The 19312-nt window shown below is 32.7% G+C and overlaps 1 protein-coding gene and 1 pseudogene across 1 annotated transcript in view; both read right to left on the bottom strand.

Moving 5' to 3' along the window:
• Nucleotides 1–19312, bottom strand: part of DACH2 (dachshund family transcription factor 2) — a 687399-nt gene that overhangs the window by 588522 nt on the left and 79565 nt on the right. The window lies entirely within an intron of this gene.
• Nucleotides 11273–12202, bottom strand: LOC105292778 (annotated as a pseudogene).

The raw sequence follows: 19312 nt of genomic DNA, 5'->3' as shown, positions 1-19312 counted from the left end.
CACCCTGGATTAGATCCTTAATTTTTACTTCTTGGGATATTTTAGTTACCTTTGCAAACACATTAACTGCTTCTCATAACAGGAAACAGCATGATATGAGAAAAAGGTCAGTCTTTGGAGTCTCCATTTAGGTTTGGATCTTCATAACTGGTCGTGGGGCAAGCCACTTAATCTCTCAGAGGCTCAGACATTTCATCTGCAAACCTGAATTAATCATACTTTATTGTGGGGTAAGTAAGGGTTAAATGAGATCTTTTGAGTATGTAAAAGGACCTGGCATAAAATATGGATTAAATAAATGCATATTGAATAGATTTATTTTATTAAATAAATGTTCCATGGTTTTTGTTATTATTTCAAACCACTAGAATTTCATTTCAAAAATTCCAATTCTTGCACTGTATGTTAACCCTGGTGTCTTGAAAAAGTACATGCTTAATGCAAAGCTGTCCATAGTAGTTAACCTATTGGAAGAACCTAGCTCAGTAACCTGTGAAAGTATTTCATAGTCCTTGCTGAGCAATAATGGATTTTATATCTGTACTTTCATATAGGAGAGGGTCTTGAGAATATCAGCTTTATGGAGTAAAATCTCCTTTTCAAGAACAAAACAAGGTCAATTTTCCAGCACTAAGTGAAGGATTCCCCACAATAATCCAGTTCTCATTTAAAAAGAGCAAAACAGGAGCAGTTTGAAGCTGTTCCATGAATATTACGATAACTATTAAGTTTTGTCTGATTTAAACTGTTTAATCATAAGTTTTGATATTGTAAATAGAGAGGTATATACAGAATTATCCTCTCTTAAATAGACTTTTTAAATTGTGTTAAAAACCTTAAGTAGATCCATTTAAAGCTAACCGTGTCCACTACAAACTTGAGGGTATTTTTTCATAATGTGGCATAATCTATTTCAATCCTTCAGATATATCAATATTTCAAATAAAAATACGCAGAAAGAAAATCTCTTATTTACTATATAACCTATATTTAACATTGTATCAATATGACCAAGATTATCAAATAAAACTACATGAATGGGTAAGAAAATTTTTAAAATATAGGGGTGTTTGTCATGAGGAAACAAGGTTAATTAATAGAAGCCAGTTAAAAGGAACTGCTTAAAATTTCCCAAAGTTTAACATACGTTTTATCCAGACTTAAAAATATATTATGATGCTCAACTTTAAGTTATTTTAATTTAACAAAATTGTAGTTCTTACTATGTGCAAGGCACTGTTCTAGCTGGTTAACTTCCCTCCCTTGCCACCACCACGCAGTATTGTCAGATGTGATCCTTTTAAAAATGCATTACTTTTCACTTGCCTCTGAGAGAATATTAAAGATAATGAATCATTGTGTTTCCAAACATTTCGTATTTTCCTCTAAACTTCCTGTAGCTCAATACAGACTTCATTACTTCTCTGCTAGAATAATGATTCTGTTCATCATGCCCAAAACAACTACAGCACAGAGATTAAATACAATCAATATCCACATAAATCATTGAATAAATGAATCATGAAATTAATATGTAAATTGTGTGTTTAACCTCTATTTATACCATGCTGTAAATCTAAAACTAATTGCAAATTCACAACTCTGCAAAAAGAACACCATGGTAAAAGCTTGACGTATTTATTAACTAAATGTTGAACTACATTGAGTATGTAATTAACAGTCATGCCAGAACAGAGAAAGAAAATTATATTTAAGCACAGATGTCACCTGTATGAAATGGCTAAAACTATTTTAGATTAGATTTTGGTATTAGCCAAAGAATACTGCTATTTAATTTTTGACAGACATATCTGGTTCCATTTATTCATTATACCATTAAACATTTCAATTTTAAATGTGCATGTTAGGATCATCCATAGAAATAAAAGTTGCCTTTAATTTGTCTCCTTAAAGAAAAGAAAGATTCTCAAAAATTAGATAACAATAAACGCATTCAAAGATTAGTCAAAATCTTCTCAACTCAGCACATTCATAACATTTGATATATGTATAAACAACCTAAAATAACCAATTTTATGTGTATTTTAATGATGTACTGAATAACGCTATTTCAATGTTTAATGGGTCTTGTCACGACCAACATGGATACCTTATGAAGAATTATTTTCTTCTATAAATAACAAGTTTATCAAAGAATACAACTCTGAAGTAAAACATGGCACATAACACAGAAAAATGTATTAGACTAAATATTCTTGTTCCTTCATGTACTTTGATCATTGATTTTAAGAATACATTCTTACGGCAAGCTGCTATACTTCTGAGTTTCTATTAAGATATTATATTCGAAAAGTATATATGCATAAACTTAGCATATGGTATTTAAAATATTTATAATAGATAATCTTGATTGTAATGAAAAATAATTATTTATTTCAATTGGTATTGCACATGCAGATGAAAGAGAAAATCTGATTAACCTCTGATTTTCTTACCAAACTATATCAGACTCACTGGTTACATTTGCAAAGGGAAAAATAGAACAAATTTTAAATTCAGCTAAAATAATTGTTTCCCAGAGTTTTACACTTCAATAAAATGTGCTTTCAGTTTCCTCATGTCCGGGTTATTTAGAATGTGCCTAAATAGTTTCAAAAAATCTAACATGCAAACTGAAGCTTAAAAAATATGAACTTCCTGATAAGATAATTTAAATGGAATTGTACGAAAATAAAGCAATCAGTACTCATGATTCCTACATCGGCACCTCATCTTGGAAAATACTTTTCATTTAATATGCAAAAAATGTCATTAGTACTCCACTATTCAGACAGATAACTATCCACATTCTTCTGCCTGATGTCCTCATAACAAATAGCATGAATTCTTAATGTAGTTGACTGGAATTAGCATACACTGCATATCTGTGAAGTGAAATTTCTCTGAGTTTAAGGCTACCTGGCCCCTATCAGATCTGCATCCATATCTGAGGCTAACAAACTAACTAGAGCAAATTTCCCATCCCATGAATCCTGAATAGAAAAAAAAGAGAGAGAAGATCTTAGCTAATCACATCAAATAAAAGTAGAAAAAAAAACATGATCACAATAATTTTATAAAGATAATGTTCATTAGAAAAATTTCGATCGCAATAGACATTGTTTTTTGTTTTTTGTTTTTTGTTTTTTTTTTTTTTTTGGTTCTTATGTGTTAAATGCAAGAGATGATCCAATATATCTCACTCCTTTTTAAGTATGATCTGTCAACTAGATCCCATGATAGAAACAATTAAAGGGATGAAAGAAAAAGACTTTCTAAGTAAATAGCCAGACACCCCAAAAGTGAGTTAAATGCAATGAGGCATGTTAAGAATTTAGCATAGTGGGAGCGGCTCCATAGTGTAGAGGTTAGCACGTCTGCTTTACACACGGAAGGTCCTGGGTTAGCTCCGCAGGTGGAGCAGCGGACCATACGCCGGGTGCGCCAGGCCCAAGCAGGCTGCGAGCGCGTGGGAGGAGATGCCTCGACTTCAGAGATCCAGGGGAGAGGGCAACATTGTAGGTCAGGGGTGGAAGTGCAGGGGGAAATCAAAGAGGGGAATAAAAAAAAGAATTTAGCACAGTGCCTAGAACATTACTAGAGCCAAATAAATGTTAGATAAAATGACAAGAGTGATGATGATAAGATGCTAATAACAATATTTAAAAATAGAATAAATCTGCATGCCATTAATGGAATAATTAAAGATTATATATAAGGAATCATTACACCAACATTAAATATCATGTTTCTGACAATGTTTAAAAACATTGCAATAGTATTCATTATACAAAGTTAAATGAAAGAAAAAGAATGAAAAAATAGGTATATCTTTTATCTCAATTTTGTTTAAATAAATATGTAGATGTATGCTTAGAAGAAAGGAAAGAAAATTATGTAATGCCTCTGGATGGTGGGAATATGGGGGGGTTATATTAGCATTTATATATATTCAAAAATGTTCTCTAACCCATATTTTACTTTTATAATTAGTCTCCCTCTCTCTCACTCTCTCATGTATATATGCAAATTATTAGATGAAGATCTAATCTCTAAACAAATAAAAATGCTTAGATCTTAATTCAGCAGTTCTCAAAGGTTTTGATCTCAGGATCCCTTTCCAACTTATTTATTAATTCATTAAAATAATAACAAAAGCATTATATAGTAACAAAAATCAAACATTTTATGAAAAAAATAGTTATTTTCCAAAATGAAAAACAAAAACAAAAAAACATTTAGTGAGAAGACTGGCATTGTTTCACATTTTTGTAAATCTAAAAGATAGCTGGATTCTCTTATCTACTTCTGCATTCAATCTGCTGCACTTTATTGTTTTGGTTGAAGTACAGGGAGAAAATCCAGCCCTACACACGTGTAGCTGGAAAATGAGGGGACCTTGTGGACCTCTTGGGAGTATCTTAGGAGCCCCAAGAGATACCTTAGACCATACTTTGAGGACTGTTACCTTAATTCAACATGCTATTTTGTGAAAAAATTTTTCCTACTTTTACTATAATTTTCATCTTGGATATCAGTGGTATCTTTCTCTTCGGGAGGAAGTTGCAATCTATTATTTTGGTCAAAATAGAGTAGGTCAAGGAACAACATGCTGCTTTTCAAGTAATTAGAATTTGGCATTTCACTGATGACAAGTACTATGATTACTTAGTATGTAGATCAATTAGTATTCTCACTGATGCTCTTCCTGTTTCTCTAAAAGAGGTATCTAAGTCTGCATGATATGCTTTTCCCCTCCTAGCCTGCTTTCCTCTTTTACACTTTTTTAAAGAAAATTGCTATGCGACTCTAGCTTGCCCAGAGATAAATTATATAAACCAAAAGCTATAGTGCTGGATAGAAAGAAACAAGATGTGATGCTCATTTCTATCTTTGCTAATTGTGGGGTTTTAGACAGGTCACTTAAATAATCTGTGACTAAAATGATGATGATAAAGTTGTCACCCTCCCCATAATATGAATTTACTCTAGATACTTTGTTCAAAACTTTTCTTTTTTAAAGTAGGTGTGTTTCCTTTCATTTCATTTATTAAAATGCAAGCAGTTTTGGTAACTTGGTGATATATATGTGAGGATATATATGTGTGTGTATATATATATCCTTACTGGTATTATCATCTCGATGACAGTGATATGAATTTTTTTAAATAATCAGGAAAAACCTTTTTTGTTCCCATTTAATCATTTCTAGGAAAAGGCAAATGCTGGCTACATAAGTTAAGAGACTTGCGGAAAGGAAAAGAGACTAACATTTTTCAATTATTTATTATACACGAGGCACTGTGCTAGGTTCTTTTTATATGTCATCTCAGGTATTATCCCAATAATTTATGAGATCAATATTATTATTCACAATTTACTGATGAGAAGACCTACACTCATATAGGGTAATTATCTTGCTTAAAATTGCAGGGTTACTCATACAGAATTGTGGTTAGCCAGAAATCAATATGGATTCTACATATTTTACTACATACTGTACCTTCTAACTGAATATCATCCCAGCTCAACACATCTTTCAGGCTAAAGAAGAAGTGTGAATCCATTAAAAAATATTCTGACTTTGATTTTTAAAATTAAAAACCAAGTTACATGGATCCAAGAGGGAATTATCATAATCTATCTATGCTGCATGCTAGGCTGAGAGGGAATTGCTAAAAAGGGGCATTTTCTGCACCTCACGTTTAAGCTGGAGATTGGCACAACACTGTCTTTCTGTCCCTCCTGGAAATTTATGTTAAAGGATTACAACTTTCTTCTACTTTTTTGTTTTCATCTGTTCCTTGTCTCTGTCAGACATTTCATTCTGGAAAAGAGAAAGAGCTGCTCATCTCAGTGGCAGGAAAGAACAATCTTCGATTTATAACATGCTAGGAACCCATCACTGTGATAGAGCAATCTTTCCCCCAGACATTTCTCCATTACTGAAGCTGATGCCTCCCTGCCCTGATGCCACCTCAGTACTGATCTGTTAGTTCTAACAGCAGGGCTAATGGCACCACCTGCCCCTTTGTGCATTTTCATCTTTATCTCAGAAAAACCTTTTTTGTGGATTCTTCTTTAAATAAGCTGTGAAAATATACTTTCTACAATTTCTGTTTTACAAACCTCTTTCTTCACATATATATTTGAATGACACAACACATACTTGGCAGTATATCTTAAGTTGTACTTGCTTTCCTTCCTTCTCTTTTTTATGAATGATTCTTTAGTTCTTGTGAAATACAACAAAAAGTAAGTAGAGAAGCTTCATTTGCAGAATACTGCAAAAATAGTGAACAAAAAATAATTTAATTACTATTGGGAACTCACTGAAATAGATGCAAGGACCTTTCGTTAAAACCCTTGCTAGAGCTAAATTTTATTCTTAGCTTGCCATTTTTTAATTTGGCACATGATGTAAATTAGTTACTAAAATAAGCGTTTTTATTGCTTCGCCAAAAAAAAAAAAAAAAAAGAGCAAACACAAGAGAGGGAGAAAATATCATATGAGAATTTCAAGTTTCTAGAAAGGTAATGAACAAGAGAAAGAAAAGATTAACAAATAATATTCTGTGTTTAGGCAGCCAGCAATAATTCCGAAGATTATATTTGCTTTACTCAGAAATAGATGGAAGAATATTAAAGTGAAAATGTTATACATATATGTTTTTGTGATGACCAGCTATAATACATGCTCAAATTCATTTAAACATGCTAAAAAGTATTAGCCAATTATCACCTAACAGGAGTTTTGATATCCCCTTATACCCAGGGATTGTTCTGGGAGTTGATTCTTTTTAACTTGCTATTTCCTGATTTATAGTATTCATAGGGAGCATTTCAAAATCCAATAAATCATATAAAATATTTTCTAGGATTTAATAGATTTCTCTGTAAATATTGGAAGCATATTAGCCAAAGTGTCAAAAGTACAGATAACATAATCTGCAAATATCTGTGTCACCTCCTTTCTGGTATCATCTCCCTAATGCAGTAAACACGAAGAATCCAACCAGATTTCTAGAGAGTTTATATGGCATTTGTAGATTTAGTGTTTCTTTACCATTCTTCCATCCCAGAGTTCCCTGGTTTTCAAAATTCATATGATTTTTAAACTAAAGACAAATTCAAATAAAGGATAAAGCAAAAAAAAATTGTAAACAAATAGCATATTCCTCTGAGGGTCACATGTTTCTATTAAGTTCCCTTAGAATTCTTAAAACTGAAGCCATAAAAGTTTATTATTTACCTCATGTCAAAATTGGTTTAGAACTCTATTTTCCAGAAGTATTTAGATGTTAAATTTGAATCTGACTAGTCTTGTTTGAAGGTTTCTTTTTCAGAAATTTTTAAATTTGTACATCAACATGTGAAAAGGCAATGCGTATTGATCATTTGGGCAACAAGGTAATAGAAGGGAATTTAGGAAGTGGTCATTTAAGAGGAGATAAGATTTTCAATGCATGACATATTTCAAACAGACTAAAGTATTTCTTCATTTAATGAAACTTAGATGAAATTTGCTGCTTTTACATCTTTGATATTTCCATGAGACTGTGAAGACAGGCCATCTCCAAGATTCATTTAATGTATGTCTATTTTAATGGCTAACTATACTTTACATAAATTCTTCTAATATATTTTTAATAATCAGAGCAAAGTAGACACAATGTATTACTGGAAAGACAATAAAACCAAGCATTGAATGCCCAGAGCATCTATTAAAGTTATGTTAGATCTGCTACAGGGAAATGTGCTTTCTTGAAACTAACTGGAAAGCTAACATTGCAGCTTCTGTTAAGTTAATCACTAATCACCTGATTTAAAGGTAGGCTGCCCTTTATTTTATCTTAGAAGTAAACCATCAGCAGTGAGGCTTTTACAATAACAGTGTTATGATCAATGTTGTAGTCTCAGGTGTTAATGCTTCATTTACCTTTAAAAGCAGAAGTAATAACCCAGAAAGATCAATATTATAAGCTCTTTACTTGGTGTTAAATTACTGTGGATTCATTGAATTATTATATTACAGGGTTTTTCAGTGACATTAACGTAAAAAGCAAATAAATGTTATTTAGAATGGTATATCCTATTTCCCTACTCTTGGAACTTTGTAGTTACCTATTAAAGACAGTTTATAATAAGATGTATAGAACTCAGATATCATTCTCCTAATTTATAGTGACTTATAATAAAAAAAAAGAGAAAAGTTGTAAAAAGTAATTCAAAATAGTAAACTGTCATTAAATATGTATTATTATTAATAATTTTTATAACTCCAATTAATAATTTATACATCCATATAACAATATGGACTAATTGTCCAAGAGAAAAACAATACTATAATTAGGCTATAGATACCCAAGTGATAGGAAGTATTTGATATTTCTTCTGAGCTAGTACCAAAATAAGACTCTCAGTTTTCAAATATATTCAGCCAGTATATACATATGATCCCACTGATGACATTTTAATTAGCTCTTTTTTGATATTCTTGAATTTTCACATTTACATTAATTCCTTTGCCATGAATGGGATGAATGGGTGGTGAAAACTTCAGGTTTTTTTCAATGTTTCCTCAAAGTAAGACAGTTATACCAATATCTTTGCTTTATTGGTTTTATCACATTACATCTATATTATTTTCTGTAATAGAATTAATTGTATTCTTATAGTCCTCCTTTATCAGACTGTATCTTACTGATAGTGCAAAACCCTATTAACTAAGATTGTATAATATACATAAGGTGTAAATGTATTTTTCTATTTTATATTTAATAATTTCACCAGTTATAACGTATACTCAGTGGAAACCAAGTTTTCTTCTCTTTCTGTAATAGTTTTTAGTGAATCTATCCTAAATTCGAAAGATTTTAATAATAGTGTACTATGTTTACATAGTGCTTTAAATTTTTGCAAGTCATTTCAATGCTTATAAACATATATGGTGATAACAATGAACATTTGTCATCATTTTACAGATGAAGCTAAGATTAAGAGAAGTGACTTACATAATATTACACAGATAGCAACTGGTCCTGCCAATCAAATACTAAAAATTTTCTACTGCCTATTTCATTCTTTCTGTACACACTGCCTCAGCCTTAGTCTAATCAAGTAACTTTCCTTGTTCAATCCATAAATGAGCTATAATTATATCTTTCCAAGATATTTGTTCAGTATTAGAAGTTGTAATCCCTTATTGGGGTGATCACTTCATAAGGTATATAAATGTCTAATCACTATGTTGTACAGCTGAAACTAATATAATATTGTATGTCACCTGTAATTGAAAAATAAATTTTAAAAAATTAAGAAAAAAGAAAATAATGACAATGTGCAAAAAGATTGTTACACAGATTTCATAATAGAATTTTCTAATGTAGTAAAATATTAGAGCTAAAAATTTAAACAAAAGGGGGTTAGTTAAATCAAGTAAATGTGTACAGTGGACCATTATGAAGCTTTATAATTTGTTCTGTAAAAGAGTATTTAATGTCTTGGAAAGTTGTCAAACATTATTGTTAAGTTTAAGAAAAAGGTTTTGAAACAGACTGATACTAGTCTAGCAAGAAAAATAAATGCCATATATATATGAATGAGTGGGATTAGAAAGTTGTATTAATAGTAGTAGAATAATCAATTAACTCAGAGGTCGATTATACATAAGAGAAAGGCTTCTGTCCTCCTTTTAAATTCAGTGTGGATATGCAATAAACCCGGACTGAATTAGCCAATGCTCTTGATTGGTTTTGCAATGTGGTCTCTCTTAGGACCTAATAACAGATTAAACCCTTTTAAGAGTGTTTAATTAAATCTCTTAATACAAGATAAGCAATTCTTTTTTAATATACCACAATTCATCCTTTTTAATGGGCATTTGGATTGTTTCCAGTTTTTGACTATTCTGAATAAAGCTGTTTCAAACGTTTTTGTGTATACCTTTTCATGAATATATACATTTATTCCTTCTGGGTATATTTCTAGGGGTGGAATTCCTGGACTAAGATATCAATATATTGAACATTAATAGATATTGCCTAATGATGTTATCAGTGTTTTCAGATTTTAGCCATAAGTGTGTAGTGATATCTCATTGTTTTAATTTGCAAATATTTTCTCCCAGTCTGTGGCTTGTCTTCTCATTGTCTTAATATTGTCTTTTGCAGAACAGAAGTTTTTATTTTTGTTTTTTCTTGTTTTTTTTTTTAATAAAGTCCAGTTTATCAATTATATCTTTCACGCCTTTGGTGTTATATCTAGAAAAAATCATTGTCACATCCAAGGTCATCTATGTTTTCTCCTATGTTATCTTCTAGTAGTTTTATAGTTTTGTGATTTACGCTTAGGTCTATAATCCATTTTGAGTTATTTATTTGTGTGTGTGAAGGATATAATGTCTATGTCTAGATTAACTTTTTTTGCATGCCAATGTTCAGTTGTTTCAGGACCATTTGTTGAAAAAATTGTATTCATTCCTTTGTATTGCCCTTGCTCCTTTGTTAAAGATCAGTTGACTATATTAATGTGGGTCCATTTCTGGAATATTATGGTCTAGTGATCAATTTGTCCATTCTTTTGCCAATACCACACTGTCTTGATTACTGTAGCTTTAAAGTACATCTTGAAGTTGAGTAGTGTCATTCCTCCAACTTCGTTCTTCAATATTGTATTGGCTATTTTTGGGTCTTTTACTGCTCCATATAAACTTTAGAATCATTTTGTTGCTATCCATAAAATAACTTGATGGGATTTGGATTGGGATTGCTTTGAATCTATAGATAAAAATGACAAGAACTGACATCTTGACAATATTGAGTTTTCCTATCAAAGAATATGAAAGGAACTCTCTCCATTTATCTAGCTCTTCTTTGATAGCTGTCATCAGAATTTTGTAATTTTATTCATATAATTCTTATGTTTTTTAGCTTTATAGTTAAGTATTTCGTTCATTTCCGTGCTAATGTAAATGATAATATGTATACGTGTGTTTACAATTGTATTTTTATTATTTCCGTGTTTCGAAACAGTTCATGACCAGCAGAGTGCTTTGTGGACTTTTTTTTTTTTTTTTTACGATAAATGAAAGTGTTTCTTTAAGAAAAAGGCACTCATTCCTTCAAATATGTAAGAAAGTTCCCTACTTCTCCCCTCTCTGTTCCTTGTAAAGTTTCAAACAGGTATCTTAGAAACATTCAGCAAAGCGAGCCTTAGCTTCCCTGACCCCTCCCCCCAGCAGCTGGGAAGAAGTTAACATTCTCCTTACAGGTCATTTGATCTTGAGGTCCTTCAAGGCAAATTCCAAACTCTTCATATCCCCGATGCTCATACCCTCATCCATGTGGGTAGTGCAGAGCACTTGGCCCTGCCCCAGTTGATGCTGTTCTTGTGCAGCGAATCTAGGCCCACCCCACCTGCTGCACGACCCTCTAAGCTCACCTTCTTACTGAGGTTCTGGAAGCCCTTGTGGGAGGTCAAGTCGTGCTGCAAGCTTTGCTTGAGAACATCCAGCAGCCCACTGAAACTCAGTGTCCCCACGGCCACATCCTAGGTAAATGGCACTGGGAAGAAATTGTGGCCCACAGCCACTAGACTTTCTGTGATGAAGTTCGGGGCCATCAGTGGCAGCATTTCAGAGGCCAGAGTCTCAACGGCCATCTTTGGCCAGGCACATAGTACTGCGGTGGCTGACCCAGGCCACATGGCTACCATTGGCTGAAAAGCAGACACCATGCACCCAAACACAGCTACTGCTGGACTCGAATATCAGCTGCCCAAAGGGCATCTTTGAGCACCATTGTGTGGGTGCCAGTCAATCTTCCACCTCCTTGATATAGGCTGAGAAGATCTGGCATTTGAAGTCACAGAAGCCTGTGTCCAGAGCACATTGTCGGGGTGCCAGTTCAAGCTGGGGACAATGGAGAAAATGGACTTATTGATGTGCTTGCCCACCCACCAGTCATTTTCCTGTTCAAAGTACCAGATGGAGATGAATGAGAGCATTGTCCACAGCAAACTTGTTCTCACTGGGAACCCAGCACACACAGCGAGCAGCCATATTGATTTGCAGGATGACAAGTGTGTGGCCCTTCAGTGTCCACACATAGGCACTGCAGTCTATGCCACATGTCATGATGCAGTTACTTTCATAGGCCCATTCAATGCTTGTCACCTATCCATTGTGCTCCTTGATGCACATGTGCTTGTTGAGGCAGATGGCAATCTATCACAGTCCTTGTTCCAGGCATGAACAGCTGATGGGCTCCACCAGGAAGCTATGGTAGGCCATGCCTTCTCAGCTTTTTGGGATGCCCTGGCCATGGACCAAGATAATTGATTCTTCAAATGTATTACAGTGTAGGCCTGATGTACAAATATTGCTCTGTGAATATAGAACACTTATTGAATTTCCCAGATAGTAGGATATTGAAATATGGTAAAATAAAAATGAATTATTTTAAATTATCATTTAAACATTTTAATAAATATTAAATTACTACATAAATGCTACAAAAATACTGTCAATTGCTTAATATTCAGATGATAGGGTAGAAATGTAAATAATCTGGTGGTTTCGGACAGAAAAATCTAATTGAATTCCATGACTCTGAAAATAATGCTACCTCAGAACTGATTTATGACCTGAATGACTAGTCTACTATAAATTAGCCTTCATAAACAATAATCAGGTATCTTTCAAACATCTCTTCTTTCTATGTTACAATTGCAGATTTATTCTGATGAACTAAAAAAAGATAACCAGAAACTCTGGAGATCATAACTTTCTTGGAAATTACCCTGAATGGTGACACCACCAAAGAAAATTGTCTTTGTATAAATTCACTTGCTTGGAGTAGTGGGCAATCTATCACATCAAAATAATCTGTTTAAACCAGATGAAAAATAATCTCTCTTAAAGAAAGAATAAAAATAAAATAATAATACTCTGATACAGCAACCATATTGATGAATGTTTTCTCTCATTATATTCAATTGTGAATACCTGTAGCCCAAAGAACTTAAGTTTGAGAATTCAACTTTAACATTTCCTAAAGTTTCATAGATATTCAAAATTCACAGCCTGCTTATTGACCACCAAAAACAACAACAACAACAAAACTCTTTGGTGTGGTGACTATATGTTTAAAATTCAGAATTGGTTTTATCGGATTAACCTTTCAAAATAAAGATTTCATTTCCAGGACTCATACTAGGTTGCCATGCTGGTTTTAAATAACAGTTTCAATAGAATCAGTTTTAAAAGTTGAATGCTATTATTCACAGTGGCCAGGACATGGAAGCAACTGAAGTGTCCTATGATAGATGATTGGCTAAAGAAGTTGTGGTACAAATATACAATGGAATATTACTCAGCCATAAGAAGAGATGAAATACTGCCATTTGTGACAATGTGGATGGACCTCAAGATAATCATGCTAAGTGAAATAAGCCAGACAGAAAAAGTTGAAAATCACATGATATAACTTATATGTGGGATATAAACCTAAAAGCAACAAATGAGCAGAGCAAACAAACAGAGACTGATGGACATGGACTATAGGCTAGTGGTTACCAGAGGACTGTAGACTAGTGGTTATTAGTGTGGGGGGCGGGGGGAGGTAGAGGGAGGTAGATGAGGTAAAGGGGATCAAATATAGGGTTCAGGGGGAGGGCGAAGTGGGTAAAGGAGATCAAATATATGGTAGCTGAAGGAAACTGGACTTTGGGTAGTAAACACACAATAGAATATACAGATGGCAAATAACAACATACACCTGGAAATTATATAATTGTATTAACCAATGTTACCTCAATAAACGTAACGTAAAAATAAATAAATAAATAATTTGAAAATTTAAAAAAAATATAAAAAAAGTCGCATGCTTTGGTCGTATTGGGTGAGATGAAAAGATTAAAATGAAGTGAATGGCATTGAGCTGCTCCAAGGAGAAATGATGTCACTGGTTCTTCTCAGCTAGGGGCCTCTACAATCAATATCAGGCTATCACTTACAGATATTCACTAAATAGAATTTTCTATGTTTAAAAACTTCTATGCAGACACGTATTTTCCCTTCGAATAATTTTAACAGACTTCATTTCACACCCACAAGAATGTCTAAAATGAAAAAGTTAGATGATACCAAATGTTAATAATAAAGTGAAGAAACTGGAACTCTTATACTGCTTATTGGTGAAAGTATAAAGCTATTTAGCAGCATCTATAAAGCTGAAAATAAGAGTACCCTATGATACAGTAATGATGGAATATGTGTGTGTTGTGTGTGTGTTCCATATATATGGTATATGTGTGTGTGTGTGTATATAGATAGATGATAGATAGATAGATAATCAGGAATGAGTGTATATGTCCACCAAAAGAAACAAAGACACACACATGAATTCTCATGGAAACACTATTCATAATAGCCCCCAAATGGAAACAACTCCAAAATTTATTAACAGTAAAATGAATAAATATTTTTGATATGTTCATAAAAGACTATTATAAAACAATGAAAAAGAACAAACTACTGCCACACACAAAAGTATGAATGAGTCTCACAGACATAATAGTGAATAAAAGAAGCCATACAAAAAAGACTACATACATTGTGATTATATTTAGATGAAGCTCAATAATAAGCAAATGAATATATGACAATAAATACCAAAATACAGCTTACCCCTTGGCAGTGTAGCAATATCTAAAACAGGGCAAAAAATAAAAAAGGACTTCGGGGTGCTGACGATGCTCTAATTCTTGATCTGGGTGTTGGCATTATGAGTAAGGTGTGCTTCCCTTGTTGGCATTCCTATATGCCCATAAATTAGGAGTGCAGATTTGTGCACTCCTCTGTATGCATATTTCATTAAAAGAAAAAAAAAATAACAACCTAAATTAATTACATCAGAGTTCACACCAGTAGCCATGACTGTTTCATCCTGCCACTCTTATGTATAATACTGCATTAAATATGATATAAAATATGATTGTGATCTTACAGTTTTCTCTATAAGCAGAGAAGTGGCTCACTGGTAACAAAAATGCAAATCCTAAAGATTTCTTTTTGCTTGCCTTTGATTTTTAGTACTTCTCACTTTCTAGTTGTCACCCCATTAATCCTCATAAATATACACATACTAAAGCCATCCAGTCCTAGCTGAATTATCATGATTTACATTTGCTTATTTTGTTTAAAGAACAATGCTGGTATTTTTAAATGAAGCCCCTCTTTATTGAATTTTAATATAAAATTCAGTTATCCCACTAATCAACTGAACTCAAGATGAAAACAAACACCCAACATTTAAAAAAAAATCCTTGTATTTTGATTAATTTCATGTTCTTGTATTATGTACTGGTAGGGACACACATTCATTATGCCATGCAAACTATTATTATATCTGAATTGCTCTTTTATCCAAGTATAGATACAATCAGAGAGAAGCAGTGAACAATTTTATTAAAGTAAACACTATCCAAATGCCAAGTTTTCATTATGTAAATACAGTAGTGTTGTAGTAGTTTAATAAACAGGAAATGACTTTCACTAGAACATTATATTTTTACCCACATATACATCATTTTTAAAGTTTAAGAATAGGTTTCATAACCATAAAAAGCTGCCAGTTTGACATTTGCTTCTTTGCTATGAAGGACTTGATTACTCCCCTGCAAGAATATATTACAACATGTGTCCAGTGCTGCCAGATAGCCATGACAATATTTGAAGCTTTTCAAAGGAGAAAATAAAGCTATATTTGAGATTTGGACATCACAGCAAAATATTAAATCAAAGCTAATGTCCCTCAACCTGTTTTTTTTAACCCCAAACTGGATTGCCAGAAACATACTATAAATGCTTCCCATATCCTTAGGAGAAACTTGATGACATTTAGGAAGGAAAACCTACCAAGTGGTAACTGAAGATACTCTCACAGAAGTGAGGCCAATGAAGTAAAAAGAATGATTCAGAGGACAAATCACTGGAATTAAGAAATATTCATTATTGTGAATATGACCCTACTAAATCTGTCAAATGAAAATATAATAAAACCTCGATTATCCAGAATGATCAGTGAATGAACTACTCTAATTTAGGAAAATCTGATTGTCTCAGGATTAAACTAAAAATGGCTTTTGTTTCTAAACTTAAAATTAATCAAAAACAAGGCAAGTCTGGGAAACCATCTTATTTTATATGCACATGTCACTGTCCACAGATTTCAAATTATACGATTTGTACCATCGTTTAAAATTTTCCTCAAATTTTATGTCCCCTAAATTCATCTCCCTGAAAAATACATGCCTAAGTGAGTCAAATACAGAAATGTTTATCTACTATCCTGAATCACAAATAACTACACTGAAAAACTCACTATCAGTTTTTATAAAGCATTTCCTTTACAAAATCCTTTTCCAGCTTACTTTAAGAGTTCTCATAAAGACACAATACTTCATCTTTTATTTTTCTAGGGATATCCTCACTACTATCTCCCACTCTAGAACATATGAAATTTACTCTTGTCAGAACCTGGGCTTTCAAGTCCCAAACTGGAAACTGGTCTAACTGGATGGCTCAAAGAATTTGCATTCTTGGTAACTGAAAAGAGTTCAAAATTCTAACTCATTACACAAAGTAGTTGGTGGTAATGAGTAAGCAAATGAATTAAGGCAGATTTGTCTTTAGCATCTTTCAAGATCATCAACTTACTTTTTCCTAAATGGTCGGCCCTGTACTGGTCATCCAGGATCTACATGCTCAGGGTTGCATATCCCATCCAGGCCTACCCTGAAGAATCTCTCAGCATTTTAACAGAGGCATTAATGTCTCGATCTTGGGATGAGAAATGGGGTGGGAGGGGAGTAATACTGAGAATTTGCGGGACCAAGCTAGTTCATAGGGGGGAAATATTTTTGGCTGAATGAGGACCTTTTGGTATTCTTTGAAACCTACCACAAAGGGTATGGTGAAAGAATGCTTAATTTAAACAGGGATGATAAAAAATGAATTGTATATGATGACTGGTGAGATAAAGAAAACCAGGCAAAGAAGTTGAGTAAACACACCAAGAAATATAAAAAAAAATCTCTCTTTATAAAAGTAGGAAGCTAAACCAAAATGGCACCTTTTTTTGTACCTAACCCATCTATGGTATAAAAAAAAGCAAACACAGGTATCATAATTCCAAAAACATATTGAAGATAGTCTCACTTAATTCATCATGAGATCCATTTCATATGATTGAGCTTGGACTTATAATACTGATGTTGGGCACGTAGTACATGCTCAAAAAATGTAAACTATTATTTTAAATGTCAAATAATTTCATCAGTTAAATTATTTTAATAGTGATATATATTTGAAAGAATATTGATCTCCCCATTTGAAAGAGTAGGTAAAATAGTTTTTCCCTCAGACTAAATAACAAAATTTATCTCTACAACCAAAGAAAAGGGGCCAAAATACTCAAAAAATAAGATCGTTTTATATTTTTATAATAATATTTGTATCTAGTTAACATAAAAAGTACATTTTAATGAGAAATTAGTGTAATTTGCCAATGACAAATTATATTGACACTATAATACATATCCCATTGTTTGAAGAAAAAATAAGTAAATCGTTTTTCACATACAACTTATGATGAATACAGACACATTAGAAACACAGAGTATGCATACATACAACTTCTTGACTTGGAAGATTTGGCTTCTCTTTTCTTCTAAGTCCATTTGTCAGAACACCAAAGAAAGAAAGAAAAATTAGAATCCCAGATGGACTTGATTTTGTAAAGAAATTTGGACCTCATTTTACCAGCATTTTTCTTTTGCAAAAATTGCTTTACATGAAAAATGTATAAAAGTTATGCAATTCCAGACTGAGACTTTAATCTCTAGTCATTTCCATAAGGAAAGAGTAGATCAGAGAGTATAATTTTCTCTTATCATACAGCTCATCTCCTGTGTTGACAAAAGAAATCCTCCCGTTAGTTTTTCTCAGACAAATGTGACCTCAACCTGATATGACAATTTATTTTTTCAGCTGTGTAACACCATAAAACCAAATGCTTTTTAAGCTGCATTATACCAATTCATGAACTGTTTGCATTGATAGCTACAAGCTTCTAGACATTTAAAAGCCCATTTTTTGTTCATTGCTAGATTTAAGTCACCTAACTGATTAATTTTAATTGAATTATAAATAACATATCACTTGATCATTTCATATATTCAAAACTGCCTTCATCTTTATAGAGGTCTCAGGAAAACTTTTGAAAAGTTCTGAAAGAAATACCAATTCTGACTTTCCCAGGGCTCTGCCTTCTTATGTCCATATTCAATATGTGTATTTTTTAAACCAGGCAGACATCTAGTATGATATTTCTCAGAGAGGGAGGAGAATTGTGCTTGCTCCTTTCTGAAAATATGAATATTCATCTGTTAAAACAATTTGAAGACTGGAGTCTTTGGCATCCTGTTTAATACTTGCTAGTCGAAGAATTTTGTGCCATAGTTCTGGATTTATAGCCCTCATTTAATCATCATGGTATTCAAAACTCTAGTTTTAAATATCCACCACACAGATACAAGTAACAAAAAGAGACAGAGTATAGCTATTGTTCCTTCAAAGAAAAGCAATAAACCATTCTGCTTTCTCTCCTTCATGTTCTTTAATTCATTTCATTTCATTTTAACTACCCAGAACAATTTCACCAACCATTAGCCTGGAATGAAACCTTACAAAGGCTGATTGTTGTTATCGAGATGGGCTGAACACTCACTCCCTCCTCCTTCGTTTCATACGTTTTGGGACAAATAGGATACTTTATAGCTTTAGACTTGTTTTTTTCAATGGACAAATCTTGTGAAGCAATAAATAGAAAAATTTAAGATCTAGATTCAAAAGCTTCAAAATAATATCTACTAATTAGTATTTTGTGTCACATTTTGTAAATTAAGACTCCCTTTATGCAAAAAAGAAATAACAAGGGGAAAATATCTTTGGTAAATTCTAAAACTAGGTAACTCCCAATCTGAATCTGAAATAAAAACATCCAACTAATTGCCAGAGACATGAAAATAAGCTAGTTAAAAAAAAAATTAAACAATACGAGTGTCCTAATGTAGCAATAGGGGAGGGCGAGTATTTTGCAATACTGAACTGAAACAAAATTGCAATAAAATTACTTATTAGAACTTTAATCCAAAATTATAAACCTAAATTCACTACACTTCTAGATGCAGGTGATCAGAATATTTGGAAATACAAATTAGCTCTCATTTTAGAGTGTCCATAGATTTT

This window comes from Pteropus vampyrus, unplaced genomic scaffold (assembly GCF_000151845.1).
Source record: "Pteropus vampyrus isolate Shadow unplaced genomic scaffold, Pvam_2.0 Scaffold63, whole genome shotgun sequence".
Lineage (NCBI taxonomy): Eukaryota > Metazoa > Chordata > Mammalia > Chiroptera > Pteropodidae > Pteropus > Pteropus vampyrus.
The sequence above is the reverse complement of the archived record's forward strand: the minus strand, read 5'-3'. Positions and strand labels throughout refer to the sequence as shown.